Below are 16662 nucleotides of genomic sequence, written 5' to 3'. Positions count from 1 at the left end.
GATTCATTAAGTCCCTGTGGGATCGATATCTTTTAAAACTACGCGATTAGACCGTGCACTTGCAGTTAATACCCCAATAGACTCATAAAGTCGCGATCATGTTTTTGGCGCCGTTGCCGGGGACTTTTATTTAGTCGATATCGTAACTCTTCTGTTACGCTGTAGAGACTAAGGCATTTTTTATTTTTCCTTCTTTTTTCGTTGATTTGTATGCCACACACTCGCTCACAAGGCGAGCCGTACTACTTACGAATCAACGACGTTGAACGATATCTCCGAGTCTTACGACGAATTCGGGAGTATCGTGCTGCAAACAATCTTCCTCCAATCAAAATTCCTGATCTCAAAAATCTCCTTCCTTCGCCGATACCCGAGATGGCAGAACCAGCTCGTGCTCTTCGAGATTACGCCGCTCCATCGCAAGATGAGTCGCATTCGAGTATTGCTCCACCCACAATCGAAGCGAACAACTTCGAACTTAAACCTTCGCTGTTGCAGGCAGTGCAACAGAATCAATTCTCTGGAAATCCTACCGAGGATCCAAACCTTCATTTATCCGTATTCGTCCAATACACTGATACTGTTAAAGCCAATGGTGTCACTTCAGAGGCAATTCGACTTCGTCTCTTTCCTTTCTCGTTAAGAGATAAAGCTAGAAGATGGCTTCAGTCTCTTCCTTCCAACTCAGTCACCACATGGAATGAGTTGAAGAAAGTCTTTCTTGCCCGATATTTTCCTCCAAGCAAAACAGCTATGTTAAGAGCCCAGATAAATGGATTTAAGCAGAAAGATAACGAGTCTCTTTTCGAAGCATGGGAAAGATACAAAGACAAGATGAGACTTTGTCCACACCATGGTTTAGAGGACTGGTTAGTAATTCATACCTTCTATAATGGTCTTTTGTACAACACAAGGTTAACAATAGACGCCGCCGCCGGTGGTGCGCTTATGGATAAACCTTACACCGATGCTTATCAACTTATTGAGAGCATGGCCCAAAATCATTATCAGTGGGGAAGCGACCGAACAATGGTAGAAAAACCTCAAACAAAAGGGGGCATGTACGAGATAAGTAGCCTTGATCATGTTAATGCAAAAGTGGATGCTATTGCCCAGAAAATTGAAAGTTTGAATGTATCACCTCCAGCCACCGTGGTTGCCGTAACTCAAAATTGCGAAGTCTGTGGAATCCAAGGTCACACTCCTACAGATTGTCAACTCCTAACAGGAATCCAAGCAGAGCAGGTGAACTATGCTCAAGGAAATCCCTACTCGCATACCTATAACTCAAACTGGAAGAACCATCCTAATTTTTCATATAAAAGTAACAACGCTTTATACGCACCAGGTCAAGCTCCCAGTCAAGCCCCAACTATACCTCCTGGATATCAAAAGCCGACCCCATCTACACCTAACAATAACGTTCCTAGGAAATCCAACTTGGAAATCATGATGGAGAACTTCATAGCTTCTCAGCAGCAAACCAACAAAGAATTCTTAAACCAGAATGTACACACTAACGAACAAATTAAACAACTAGCAAGTAAAGTAGATGCCCTGGCTACCCATAACAAAATGCTGGAAACACAAATCTCGCAAGTAGCTCAAAAACAAGCGCCTACTGCTACCCCAACTGGTACATTTCCTGGACAGCCCCAACCTAACCCGAAAAGCCACGCTCATGCAATTATATTAAGAAGTGGAACAGAGGTAGAAGGACCGTCTGATCCAAGGATTGAGAACCAAAACTCTAAAAAGTCAATTGAGGAAGAAGTTAAACCTAAGGAAAAGGAAGAGTGTAATAAGGAAACCGTAGAAAAAGAAGAACCTTATGTACCTCCGCCACCTTACAAACCACCTATCCCTTATCCTCAAAGGAAAATTAAAACCAAAGACGCGGGCCAATTTAAAAAATTTGTTGACCTACTGAAACAATTAAACGTCACCATTCCTTTTACAGAAGCTATTACACAGATGCCCTCATATGCTAAGTTCTTAAAAGAAATTCTTTCTAATAAAAGGAAACTTGAAGATAGCGAAACCGTTACACTCACTGCTGAGTTCAGCGCGATAATCCAAAATATGCCTCCTAAACTTAAAGATCCTAGTAGTTTTTCTATACCATGTCACATAGGAAAATTTGTCATAGACAAAGCTTGATGCGATTTAGGAGCCGGTATTAGTGTTATGTCCTTGTCCATATGCAAGAGACTTGAAATGGGAGAATTAAGACCAACTAAAATGTCTGTGCAATTAGCAGATCGTTCCGTTAGATATCCGGTAGGAATTCTTGAAAACTTTCCCGTGCGCATAGGTCAATTCTACATCCCAACTGATTTTATAATTATGGACATAAGAGAAGATGAAGTTACCCCCATTATATTGGGAAGACCTTTCTTAGCAACCGCCGGTGCTATCATAGACGTAAAACGAGGACGACTCACTTTCGAAGTAGGAGAAGAGAAAATTGAGTTTATTCTTTCCAAATTTTTGAAAGCACCTGCAATAGATGACACATGTTACTTCATGGATATCATCGACGAATGCATAAAAGAAACAGAATTAGAAAATGACAAATTATATGACTATCGTGTAGAAGACAGACTGAACAAATGTTTAGCAATAACATCGGATCCTACGCAATGCCTTAAGAAACCAACCCTCGACCTGAAAACACTTCCCAAAAATCTGAGATATGAATTCCTAGACTTAGAACTTGAACGACCAGTGATAGTCAATGTAGACCTAGGAAAACATGAAACCGAAAAACTCCTACATATCTTAAGAAAATATCCAACCGCACTAGGATACAACATCACCGATCTTAAAGGGATAAGTCCTTCTATTTGTATGCACCGCATCATGCTAGAAGAAGACTGTAAAACTTCTAGGGAACATCAGATGAGACTAAACCCGATCCTGAGTGAGGTAGTAAAGAAGGAAGTAACAAAATTATTAGAGGCAGGTATCATATATCCAATATCCGATAGCAAATGGGTTAGTCCTGTACACGTAATACCAAAGAAAGGAGGTATAACCGTGATCGAAAATGAAAAAGGAGAAACCATAACCAAACGAATCGAATCGGGATGGAGAATGTGCATTGACTATAGGAAGCTAAACAAAGCAACCCGAAAAGATCATTTTCCTTTACCATTCATAGACCAGATGTTAGAACGATTAGCCAAGCATTCTCATTTCTGCTATCTGGATGGTTACTCAGGCTTCTTTCAAATACCAATTCATCCTGATGACCAAGAAAAGACAACGTTCACATGTCCTTTTGGTACCTTCGCTTATCGACGAATGCCGTTTGGCTTGTGCAATGCTCCTGCAACCTTCCAAAGGTGCATGATGGCAATATTCTCCGATTTTCTCGAAAACATCATGGAAGTCTTTATGGATGACTTTTCCGTATGCGGGCAAAGTTTCGAAGAATGTCTTGAAAACCTAGAAAGAGTTCTAGAACGATGTGTAAAAGTAAACTTAGTACTTAATTGTGAAAAATGTCACTTTATGGTACAAGAAGGAATTGTTTTAGGACACATCATATCAAATAGAGGAATTGAAGTAGACAAAGCCAAAATAGAAGTAATCGAAAACCTTCAACCTCCGAAAACTAAGAGAGAAGTACGAAGCTTCTTAGGACATGCCGGTTTTTACCGACGATTCATTAAAGATTTTTCTAAAATAACTAAACCTTTAACCGAATTATTAATGAAAGACGCTGAATTCATCTTCGACAATAAATGTTTAGAAGCATTTCAAACACTTAAACAAGCATTGATCTCCGCGCCCATAATGCAGACCCCGGATTGGAATGAACCTTTCGAAATAATGTGTGACGCAAGTGACTACGCCGTAGGCGCTGTTTTAGGACAACGAAAAGATAAAAAACTTCACGTCATATATTATGCGAGTAGAACTCTAGATGAAGTGCAAATGAATTACGCCACGACCGAGAAAGAACTTTTAGCAGTAGTATTTGCACTAGATAAATTTCGTTCCTACTTGGTCGGAGCTAAAATAATCGTTTACACTGATCACGCTGCCATTAAGTACCTCTTAACAAAAAAGGACGCTAAACCTAGACTCCTAAGGTGGATCTTGTTGCTACAAGAATTTGATTTGGAAATCAAAGATAAAAAAGGAACTAAAAATGTAGTAGCAGATCACCTTTCTAGACTTGAAAACCTGGAACCGGAAAGAACATCGATCAATGATGATTTCTCGTACGATAAACTTATAGCTAATTTGGAAGAAAATAGAGCTGATGAACAGGTAGAGACCACCTTGGCTATATGCGTTACACCATGGTACGCTGATTTTGTCAATTATTTAGCCGCCGGAGTAGTTCCACTTGATTTATCCTACCAACAAAAGAAATGATTCTTCCATGACATAAAACATTATTACTGGGACGACCCTTTACTTTTCAAAAGAGGCCCCGATGGTATTTTCCGTCGTTGTATACCTGAAGAAGAGATAGAAAGTATAATCCAACATTGTCATTCCGCTCCTTATGGTGGACACGCAAGTACATCCAAGACCTGCTCTAAAATCCTACAAGCCGGTCTTTATTGGCCAAACATATGGAAGGATGTGCATGTCGCTGTCAAGAAATGCGATAGGTGTCAACGCACAGGAAACATATCTAGACGCGACGAAATGCCACAAAAAGGAATTTTGGAAGTAGAAATTTTCGACGTGTGGGGAATAGATATCATGGGACCTTTTCCACCTTCTTTCGGTAACAAGTACATACTCGTAGCGGTTGACTACGTATCAAAATGGATTGAAGCTATAGCTTCTCCAACAAACGATACACGAGTAGTAATTAGACTCTTTAAGAATATAATCTTTCCAAGATTTGGTGTCCCAAGAATAGTCGCCAGTGATGGTGGATCGCATTTCATATCTAGGATATTTGAAAAACTATTGTTTAAGTATGGTGTAAAACATCGAGTAGGGACACCTTACCATCCTCAAACTAGTGGACAAGTGGAAGTGTCTAACAGAGAAATTAAACAGATATTGGAAAAAACAGTCGCCACCTCGAGGAAAGACTGGTCATCAAAATTACCCGAAGCTTTATGGGCATATCGAACCGCTTACAAAACTCCCATAGGAACAACCCCATTTAGGCTTATTTATGGTAAATCTTGCCACCTCCCAGTGGAGTTAGAATATAAGGCCTATTGGGCTATTAAAAATTTAAATTTAAACTATAAGGCCGCCGGTGAAAAGTGAATTCTTGATATAAACGAATTAGAGGAACTTAGACAAGACGCATACGAAAATGCCAGAATCTACAAGGAAAGAACGAAAAAATGGCATGATAAACGTATATCAAGAAAAACTTTCAAACAAGGCGATGTAGTCCTTTTGTTCAACTCTAGACTTAAGTTATTCCCAGGAAAACTACGCTCTAGGTGGCAGGCCCTTTCCAAGTCACTAATGTCTTTCCTAGTGGGGTTGTGGAAATTAAGGGAAAATCTATTGAAGCATTTATCGTAAACGGGCAGCGTCTGAAACATTATCACTATGATGAAAACAATGAAGACTCGCAAGTCCTGGACTTAGACGTATTGTCTCCAAAATTAATAGATTAACATTTAATAGTTTTATGTCGAGCTTGCGACATTAAACAAAGCGCTTCGTGGGAGACAACCCACAAATTTTTACTATTTTTTCTTTGATTATTCTTTTTGATTTTATTCAGTTTTCATTCTTCATATTTCTTTATTTTAATTAAATTTTTCTTCTTTCCTTCTTTCGGCATCTGGCCAAATCCTGACTAAATTCTTGTTTTTCTTTTCATTAGCTAACACTAACCTGATGGGACATATTGATCGCATGGGTATCAAATTTCGAGGGAGAGCTCAGAGACAAAAATTTGAAGAACTAGCTGAGAGAGAGATGCACCCAAGTTTTTATGCTGATGATGGTGCAATGACTGTTCTTGGGCTAAAAGATAGTGTCCTATATCTGCTGAGTCAAATAGGGTGGGAAACCACTCCTATTCGAAGACAATTTGTTACTTACCAGAGGCTAACTCTAGAATTCCTTAGCTCCCTGATCTATTTACCAAACCATGGAAAAGGAATAAACCGAGGTTTCATTCAGTTCAGGATGTTCAATATGGAGTATCAGTTTAACATTCAAGAATTCACTAACCTTTTAGGGTTCCCTACTTCTTTTGATACATTCACCATGAGCCAAGAAGACCTTTTTGAATATAGAGAGCTTGAGCATTTTTGGGGAAGTTTGACAGGAAATGACGACCCCGAGGAACATGAGTTTCTTTCTGGAAACATACATAACTCGGCCTTTCGTTATTTCCACAAGATCCTAGCACACACTCTCTTTGGGAAAAGATCCAACATTACCACGGTATCACGTGATGAACTCTTCATAATATTTTGTGCTTCCCAGAACCGTCCAGTGAATGGTGCCACTTATATGTTGGCGAGTTTTGACCTCCTTATTTAAGATGATCGTACATCGATCCAAATAGGAGGATTGATAACTATGATTGCTAATGCTATTGGATTGCGCCAACCCATGCTTGATTTGAACCCTTTCTGTGGCATTGAGCCTATGAATATATTTTTCCTTTTCAACACTATGTTTATAGGAAATCTTGGACCCGAAGAGTTTGAACTATTAATTAATAACCAAGCTTTTTACCTATTCACCATGCCTAGTCCGATGACTAGTGTCCATAACCAAAATAATTGGCTCTATAACCTGGATAGAATACCTTCTCCTGTTAGATCTATTGAAACCATCCAAGATTATGAGATTCTTGGCAACCAGATTCCCTATGCTGAGTCTGATCCGCAGACACCAATTGGTTACCATGATGCTGCCTCTCCACCTCATCCTATCCTGTCCGCAGAATCGGAAATACCTGATCTTAGACATCATATGCCTGGAACTGATTATAATACCGTTATTCAAGCCTTGATGTCAGAACAAGATGCCATTAGAGAAGAGTTAACTAAGATGGGACATGAATTTATGGAATACATGGGTCGAATGACAAATCAATTTCACGAGTTGCTCCACCGTGTTAATTCCTTTGCCCCTCAGGCCAGAGATTCTACAAGTGGCTAGAAGAATTGGAGTTAATTAGTTTTAGTCATAGGAAATTTATAGTTTCGTTTAACATTGCTTTTAACCTTAGGATTTAATTTTCGCATGTTTTATTTTATTTTCAAATATTACATTATGTTTATTTTATTGAAGCTATTGGCATTATTGGTTAAATTTTAATTTATTTTGATTTATGCAATATCTACAATTATCAATAATGATATTTACTGTATGCTACTCACATGGCCTATTAGAATATATATATATACACTATGGTGTAGTAGAATAGCATTCATGGCAATTCAAAAATATAACAATAGCAAATATAATAAACAAAACAAAAAATTTAATAATAACAAAATTTATGAAGCACCCACACAAGCCATCACGGTCGCCACGCAACCCATGACGCCCGTAGCACACTTTGTCACGAGCGTGACAGCTTCAGAACAGGTGAACGTTGGTGACCGTTGGGGACATGACCGTTGCTCCCCATCTTTTCATTTCTCCATTCAACTCACCTTTACTCCATTCCACTCACATTCATCCACATTTATTTTCCCCTCACCCACTCCTCTTCCCAATTCCAAAACTTTTCCTATAAATACCTACAATACCTTTCTTCCTACACCACATCATTCCAACAAACCACTTCTATACAAATATATTTCATTATCTTTTCCTTCTTTTTACCTACCTATCAATATGGCGGAGAACCAACATCAAGCGCAATTCGGAAATATTATTTTCCGATCTAAAGATGATAACTATCAACAGGAGCAGTTCGTTCGGTTCCAACAACGCGGTGTCCTATCTACCAGGTATCCAGATCTAAATTGCTTACAAGAATTAGGATTACTTCAAGGTGTGCAATGGATGCTTCGGCTTTCTGATTTAACCTTTCTTTGCACACAAAATCACCCTACTTACCCATCACTCACCTTAGAGTTTTTAAGTTCTTATTCTTACACCACTCCACCCGGTGAGGACGAATACTTAACTGGTACCGCAAATTTCTGCATGTTCAACACCGAGTACTCACTATCCCAGGACCAGTTGAGTGCCATGCTACACTTTCCTTTAGGAGACCAAGTCCACCCAAGAATCCCTCAAAACTCACAGTGGCACATAAACACCTTCAACCTCTTTGGAAAAATATCCGGTGTGGAAACCAATAACTGGGATGCACTACTTGCTTCGCACATACACAACCCCACTATCCGGTATTTTATCCGTATTCTGCAAAACACCATTTTTGGAAGACCGAACAACAGTAAAGTCAACGTAAAAGAATTATTCTTCCTCCACTGCATCTTCTCAGTCGACACAAAGGTAAACGCTGCCTCTTTCTTACTTCATCATATTCGTACCCTTTGTGCTCAAGGCCGTCAACCTTTTGTGATTGGAGGATTAATAACCACCATCGCACTCGGCTTAAATCTAGGGGACCGACTTCAAAATTTGCAATCTCTGCCACCTCTATTTATGGATATAAGCTATTGCCGCTCCAACCGCTTAATCAAAAATAGGGTAGGCGGAAGGTATTATCTTATGGTGAATAACCAAGAAGTCCCAAGCGTTGTTTTGCCCAACATTTCCCTCACAGATGTCACCAACCCCAACTGATTCATCTACGATCTGAATGCTCCCGAACCCACCGAGCCTACACAAGCAAACCCGCCCCAAGACGAGTTTGATGAAATGGAGCAGGATGATCAAGGTACTGAACAACAGTCAGCCCCACATAATCCTTCCGATAATGTGGCTGGTCCATCCTCCCGACGTCGTCGAAGAAGAAGGCCTGCAACAAATGATGACATCATGGATGCTATTGAACATCAAGCCCAACGGCTTGATGCTATGCATGCGCAGAATAACGAAGTAATTCAACTGATGCGCCAGATGCAACAACAACAGGAAGAGAGGAATGCACTAACCGATCAGTGGTTCACTGACTTGCTCAACCGATTTGATGACTTGGGAGTACGTCAACGCTCACCGGGTCCGAGAACAAGAGGACGCAGGCAGAATTGAGCATTTTATTTATTTTTTCCTTTCTTTTCGCTTTTCTTTAAACATTGGGGACAATGTTTCATTTAAGTGTGTGTGGGGGGGGGGGGGGGGGGGGGGAACTTTGTTTCAGTTATATTTATTTCCCTTTCAATTTTTCCCTTTCAAGTATGTTATTTCCTTTTCATATATATATATATAAAAAAAGATTTTTTATTTTATTTTAAGTCAAGTCCCTAGTGTGAAATTTTTTATTATCTATTCCCCTCAATTTTCTCGAGCCATAACAAAAATTCAACACACTCGATAAGTATAAAGGTTGCTTATTTTATAAAACTTGAGGGAAATTAAGACAAAATTATTACCGCCCCAACGCTCTAAAAACCTCAACATGTTAGATCAAGCTAAGTACCTATTATACCAACCCCTTGAACTTTTAGTTTTATAGTAACCTCGAGTAGTTTATACGAGAAGTCGGCACCATCTTAATAGCAAACTACGTGGAGAGCCGATGAATATAAGTGAATGATTCCCAAAACAACATATTAAAAATCAGGAAATGCACTAATTAAGTTAGGTGATCCTTACCCGATCATTTAATCCAAAGGTTGTGGACCCTACAAAAACATTGTATGAACGATCCATTGTGAGTTGGTTCAGCGGTTTCTGGTGCTGAACTTGGTAGGGCGGACTACGGTCCGATCCCCCGCAATTTGCAATGGACTAAATAACGAAGTTATCCAACTTATGTACCAGAACTTCTAGCTAAAAGGGGATCAGAATCGCTAACCGGTTACTCCACTATGTGCGCGAAACGATAAAGGGCTTAATGTGATTTCGCTAGAATGAAAACGGGTGAAATAAGAGTAAAAGAACTAGGCTAGCTATAATAGCATGACTCGAACTGGTTTGCATAAGGTGGGGTTATCTGATGTTGTTACAGTAATTTTTGATGTTAAGATTAAGCTCAAGTTATTTTTAAACGAGATCTACTTGCAACCTAGTACGAATTGATGTGTGTTTGGAAATTTCATCTGGCTAATATTTTATATCGATTTCTACATTGTATCTTGCTTGAGGACAAGCAAAAGTCTAAGTTTGGGGGAGTTTGATAACATGAAATAATATCACATTTTTTGGACTTGATTTAATTAAATTATATTATTATTTGATTCGATTTATTTTATATTATTCGATATTACTTGGTATTTTCCTTCTATTTATTTCAGGTAACATTATTTGAAGCATATGTGAAAAAGAAAGAAAATGGGGTGCAAAAAGAGGATTCTCTAGGAAAAGCATTCCACTAAAGCCCAACCCACAACTACAAGGAAAAGCGCTGTGACGCTGTGACGACCGCCACACATGGTGTGACGAGCGTCACGCCCCTCTGCTTAGTGTTACGACCGTAACACATGGTGTGACGAACGTCACACCCCCACTCCTATTTTTTGGCTTTGACGCGTAACAGAAGCACGTTCTCTCCTATTTTTCCTCTGGACTCGTTGACGCTTTGGAAAACCTACTGAAGAGACTTTGGAAAAAACGGTTACTTTATGGATGAATATAAATAGACCTCAAGGGATCCAATTGAGGGTTCCTCTCCTTTTCGCCGTGCAAGTTTTTACAGCAATATATTTTCCAGCATTCCATTTTCTCAGCATTTTTATTTCCTTAGCATTTTATTTTCTTTTCTTTGCTAGCTTAATTTTTTAGGCATTCAATTAATTTTTTCACAATAGTTTCAACACCGGAAACTATTGTGTAACTTTTACTGGATCTAACCTTACGTTAGATCATAGTATTTTACTTCTTTGTTTTTTATTTTACTGTCTGATCGAAGATTGTGAAGAACAAATCCAACCGGTTTGTGGTGGAGTGTTCAAGCATCGAAGCTAGGGAATAACCAAGATTTCTATTAATTTTACAGGTTCATTAATTTATTGTTTTACTTTATATATGCTCTGTACTGCTGTTTATTTATACTGTTTGTCTGATATGGCTGTATTTAAGCATAATTATTGTTTAGGCTTGTTTAGCATGTCCGGCTAAATAAATTTAGATATCGGTATGTAAAGTAAGCGGAATAAAGGAATCAAAACTGAGTTGGTTTAAATTTATTTCAAAATATAGTCACTCTTTTTCTGGTCTCAATTTACAGAGTTAACACCAAAGTTTTTGTACGAGAGTAAAAGACATAAAGAAGTTAAAATCAATAGAACGACGGTTTGAGCTTTTAACTGGACAATGTAAATTGGACATTAACTTTAAATCAGGGCGAGAGCAATTTTTAAAGTTAATTAAATTCTAATCATTTTCAAAAATTATTTTTAAAAGTTAAATGTGAGGACGAGAGTTAAGCATTTAAGTTTAATCATATAATCTAAGTCAACAGAGCGAGAGTTTGAGACGAGGGTGTTTAAACGGTTAGTATTTTCTTAAAAAGAGTTTCTATAGATTCCATTGCTTTCAAAAAGTGATTTTAGATTTAACTAAATAGTGAGAGCGTACGTTAATATAAAGTCATAGTCTGATTCAACAGAGCGAGAGTTTGAGAAAAGACTTTTAATCAATAGTATCTACTGAAAAGACTTATTTTAAAACTAAGAAACCAACGAAGATTTGATTCCCTAATTACGAAGAACTACATACCGATATCCATGTTATTTGATATTTAATCTAGATCTAATTTTAGTTTTACTTTTCCCCCTAATCATCAAAGTATCATCCGCCTTAGCTTTACGAAGTAACCTTAGAAAAACGGTATATCGATTCATTAAGTCCCTGTGGGATCGATATCTTTTAAAACTACGCGATTAGACTGTGCACTTGCAGTTAATACCCTAATAGACTCATAAAGTCGCGATCATGTTTCATTAAATACACATAACCATATCTACTGAAATCATCAGTAAATATGATGAAGTACTGAAAACCTCCTCTGGCTGGTATGTTCAGTGGTCCACATACATCAATATGTATGAGGGCCAAAAGATTATTAGCTCTTTCACCTTTTCCTGTGAATGGAGACTTTGTCATCTTTCCAATTAAACAAGATCTACATGTCTCATATGATTCATAATCAAAAGAGTCCAACAATCCATCTTTATGCAGTTTGGAAATGCGTTTCTCATTTATGTGGCCTAATCGACAATGCCAAAGGTAAGTTGGATTTAACTCATTAGGTTTCATCCTTTTAGTATTAATGTTATAAATAGGCATTTCAAGATCAAGGACATATAGTCCATTGTTCATTTGTGCAGTAGCATAAAATATATCATTCAAATAAATTGAGCAACAATTGTTCTTTATTATAAATGAAAAACCAATGGAAGCAGGTGCCTTCTTTTGCTATGCCTCCACTAGGCTTCAAAGCAGCAACAATGGGTTTGGGTTTGGCAACTTCCTTGCCTTTCCCTTTATCACCCTGCTTGGTGGGCCTTTTGTTTTGTCTCTTTCCATTTCCGATCATCAGAATGGACTTCCCTTTTGACTTCAGATTCTGCTCAGCAGTTCTTAACATGGCTAGCAGTTCAGGAAGAGATTTGTCCATATCATTCATATTGAAATTTAGGACAAATTGATTGAATCTATCTGGCAACGATTGCAAGATCAAATCAGTCGCAAGTTCCTTTCCGAGGGGAAAGCCCAACCTCTCAAGGTTTTCCACATACCCAATCATCTTGAGCACATGGGGACCTACTGGGGCTCCCTCAGCTAACTTGCCTTGAAAAAGGGCTTTTGAAACTTCAAACCTTTCATGCCTTGCTTGCTCTTGATAGAGCATCTTCAGGTGTTCGATCATATCGAACGCTTCCATGTTCTCATGTTGCTTTTGCAACTCTGAGTTCATGGTAGCTAGCATGAGACAAGCAGTTTCATTGGCATCATCGACATGCTTCTTATAAGCATCTCTTTCTGTCTTAGGTGCAGAACTAGGAGGTTCCTCTTCAGGAACAAGTTTCTCCAAGACGTACAGCTTTCTATCATGTTTGAGGATAATCCTCAGATTTCAGTGCCAATCTAGAAAATTTGTCCCAGACAATTTTTCCTTGTCAAGGATTGATTGCAAAATGTTTTTAGAGGTGTTTGCTGTCATGGTAATCTACATGAAAATAATGAAAATATAAGTATCAATAACATATTTAATTAGGCCTTTAATTAAATATGCTCCCACTATTTTACTCAAAACAAATGACCCTCACCATTTGATTCGGAAAATCCCGTTGGAAGATTTTCTAGTGAGTCGAGATCCATATTTCACTTTGTTTTAAGTCTGCGTAGGTGGATTATACAAAACTAGGTTATTTAGGTAGGAACTCCTTCCAATTGTATCTAATACAACTCTCGAATGTTTTAGTTGGGTGAATAAATCCTTAATCCAATCCATCAAATGGATCATTTCCAATTCTTGCTTCTAAACATATATAATCTTATTATAATTTGTTTAGTTAAGTTTGACCCATTGTTTTAACAATTGGATATTACAATTATCCCATCGCACCTTACTAATATAGAACATGCACCTCGCGTAGGCGAAACCTACATTAACCGATACTAGTCTTGATGAGTGCTAAAACTTGGAAAGCATAAACTTAATACTTAATTTGAGGGAATTTGCAATTATTCTGATCTCACCGGCTTATTTATCATATAAATCGTCTCTCACATGCATCAACATACATTCACATGCATCAACATACATATATAATGAAACAGTTATGGCCCCTAGCGCAATTGTTCTCCCAAGCCAATGAGAGAACCTAATTTAACCTAATAACGATCTAAGCTTCTCCAAGCAAGATCTTCAAGGTTGTCCTCCTTTGATATTGAATTCTTCTCTTTCTTCATAACATTACATTACATAAAAGAAACTCGTTTTACATACGAGGGAGTGAGATGAGAAAAGAAGTTACATTAAAAGATTAAAAGAGAGGCACGACACGCAGGTCGTATTTTAAAACCCAAAACAAAATAAAGGAAAACTAAGGCCATAACCGATCACCACAAGACAATAATAATAAACACATTATTATTATTATTAATTTTAATTCTTTTAATTAATTAAAACCAAATTAAATTTCGGCGACCGATCACACTACGCAGAGTTAGCCATGGGTCCGCTGCCCGGTCAGCAGCCGAAAATTTTAATGAACAATTCATTTAAAATCGACGTCGTTTTCGCATCAACACTTGATACTTTAAAGCACAACTCTTGCGCAGTCACAACCCTAATCGCATAACCTTTTTGACAACACAACCCTTGTGCCGTCATTAACCCTAATGCATAACTCTTTGACAACACAACCCTTGTGCCATCATTAACCCTAATGCATAACTCTTTGACAACACAACCCTTGTGCCGTCATTAACCCTAATGCACCAATTTCAGACCGTCAAACACATCTCGATTGTTGATTCAGTATGATTGATCAACACGTCATTGCTTCACCATACTAATGTCGGATCAAGAAGCAAACGACCATTGATCGCTCAAAGGAAAACAACCATTAAGTGTTTGAATGAATGAAACAAAAACAGTATATCATATATACCGTATTTTGCATCAGGATTACTTATATCATATATATAACTTGATCGATCTCAATTTAATTACTCGTTTATTCTTTGATTCATTCTGTCTTTTAATCGTATTAATACAGAAAATACAGAAAATAAATAGCTATCAGATGCATGGTTTCGTAAGTGGCTCTGATACCACTGAAGGAGAATGGCGGTCCAAAACGCAGCGGAATTTAAAATTTCTCCTTTAATGATCCTTACGAATGGGCATGATCAGTGATAGAATCGTTACCTCTTGTGGCGATCACGAACGTTGAACGATGACAACACCTCTACTCAGTCCACACGAACGGATTCCTTCAATCTCAGTGCTAGCTGCTACGAATGAAGGCTTTGAGTGAGAGAGAGAGAAACGAAATTGCAAGTGTAACAATGCTTCTACACAAGGGTTCTATTTATAGAACCACTTGTGTGGGCTGCAAGCTAAAAAGCCCACTCAAGTGTATATGGCCCATATCTTATAATATGCCAAAATCACTTAAGCACGTGGTACCTTATATTTCGTATTCTACTTAAGTACACCGTACCTTACGATGTTCTATAATTCACTTAAGGGCACCGTACATTACGGTATTCCTTAATTACTCTATCTTTCATCAATCCGTCCTTTGTGTGTGACCCTATAGGTTTTCGCGGCATTAGCAATTATATTAAATCACGTATTTAATATAATAAACAGTGAGCGGTATCTAGCAACACATCACTGCTACCCAAGACACGAAAATATCATGTGATCTGACAAATTCTTCTGTGATAATAATTATGTGTATAATTACCCTTTTGCCCTTATGTCTATATTGAACACAAGGCATAGACCGTGTCATCCTTGTCCAGTTCAATATTGGGCCCATAGACATTTATTCTGTTACACAGGATGGGAAAATTCTATTTAGGTCACTCATGTCCCTTAGCATGCTTCGTGGAGTACCCATCAACTGTCTTTATGGTCATCCAATTACGGACAATGTTTGATCAGCAATAAGGCACTCGACTCTACATCTAGGGTCCATAATGGTTTCAGGTCGAAGGGTGGTATACACCATTATCACCATGAGAATAACTTATGACACTTTGCATAACATTCTATATAATATTCTCATAGCGGGTCAATCCAGTATAAATATTACTCTTAATATTCATACCTATGTTTGAGACTTGATAACTCCTTATCCATGATCCATGAGATGTGATCATCAGTCTATAAACATAATAGTCTTCATGCTTTAATGTTATCCCACTTCACAATAAAGCTTGACTACGGATACTTTAAGAATAATGTCCTTATGTTTAATGTGATCTCATGATTAAGTCACACTTGATACATTAAACGGACTATCTATTCCAGGGACTTTATTAAACAAACATAATAAAGAAAAAGCCTTTTTATTATTAATAAATAATTCGATACAAGTACCAAAAGTATTGGCCTCTAGGGCTTACACCAACAGTACATTAAGGTCAAAAGACCACACAAACAAATCAAAATATACACAGTCACAATATCACAAAATATGGTCCAAGTGGACAAAGTGAAAATGACATTAACATAAACAACTTGAATGGTATGAATAATGTCAAATGAATAAGGCCTAAAAATTAAAGTGCATTAAAAGTAAATGACTTGAAATTAAATGTTAGTTGTTAATAAGTTAGAAGTTAGTATTGCTTTTGCTTTTGTCTTGTTTAAGTTATTCTTTGGAGAACACTCAACCCACTTATCACAAGCATGGATCCTTGAACCAAGACATCTTCCAAAGGAAGGAAAAAATGCCAAGTTTCCACACAATACAATGAAAGAGGGGAGACTTATAATCTCACAGACTAGAATGCTATACCTTTTTGTGTCACAAATTTAGTGCTATGTTAAGCAACCGTAATTGGACTTATGTAGGAGTCACAACTATTTGAGATCGGGCAATAGAATTTTGGTGTTAATGCATGTTAGAGATATAGTATGATGAACTATGCTCA

At 37.8% G+C, this 16662-nt stretch overlaps 1 non-coding gene across 1 annotated transcript; it reads right to left on the bottom strand.

Moving 5' to 3' along the window:
• Positions 1–753: 753 nt before the first annotated feature.
• On the bottom strand, positions 754–860 carry LOC127088705 (small nucleolar RNA R71). The gene has a single exon (XR_007790531.1). It is a non-coding gene; the product is annotated as a small nucleolar RNA R71 (small nucleolar RNA).
• Positions 861–16662: the final 15802 nt, after the last annotated feature.

This window comes from Lathyrus oleraceus, chromosome 5, assembly GCF_024323335.1.
Source record: "Lathyrus oleraceus cultivar Zhongwan6 chromosome 5, CAAS_Psat_ZW6_1.0, whole genome shotgun sequence".
NCBI classification, from domain to species: Eukaryota; Viridiplantae; Streptophyta; class Magnoliopsida; order Fabales; family Fabaceae; genus Lathyrus; species Lathyrus oleraceus.
Note: the sequence above shows the minus strand (reverse complement) of the source record. Positions and strands in the feature narration are given on the sequence as shown.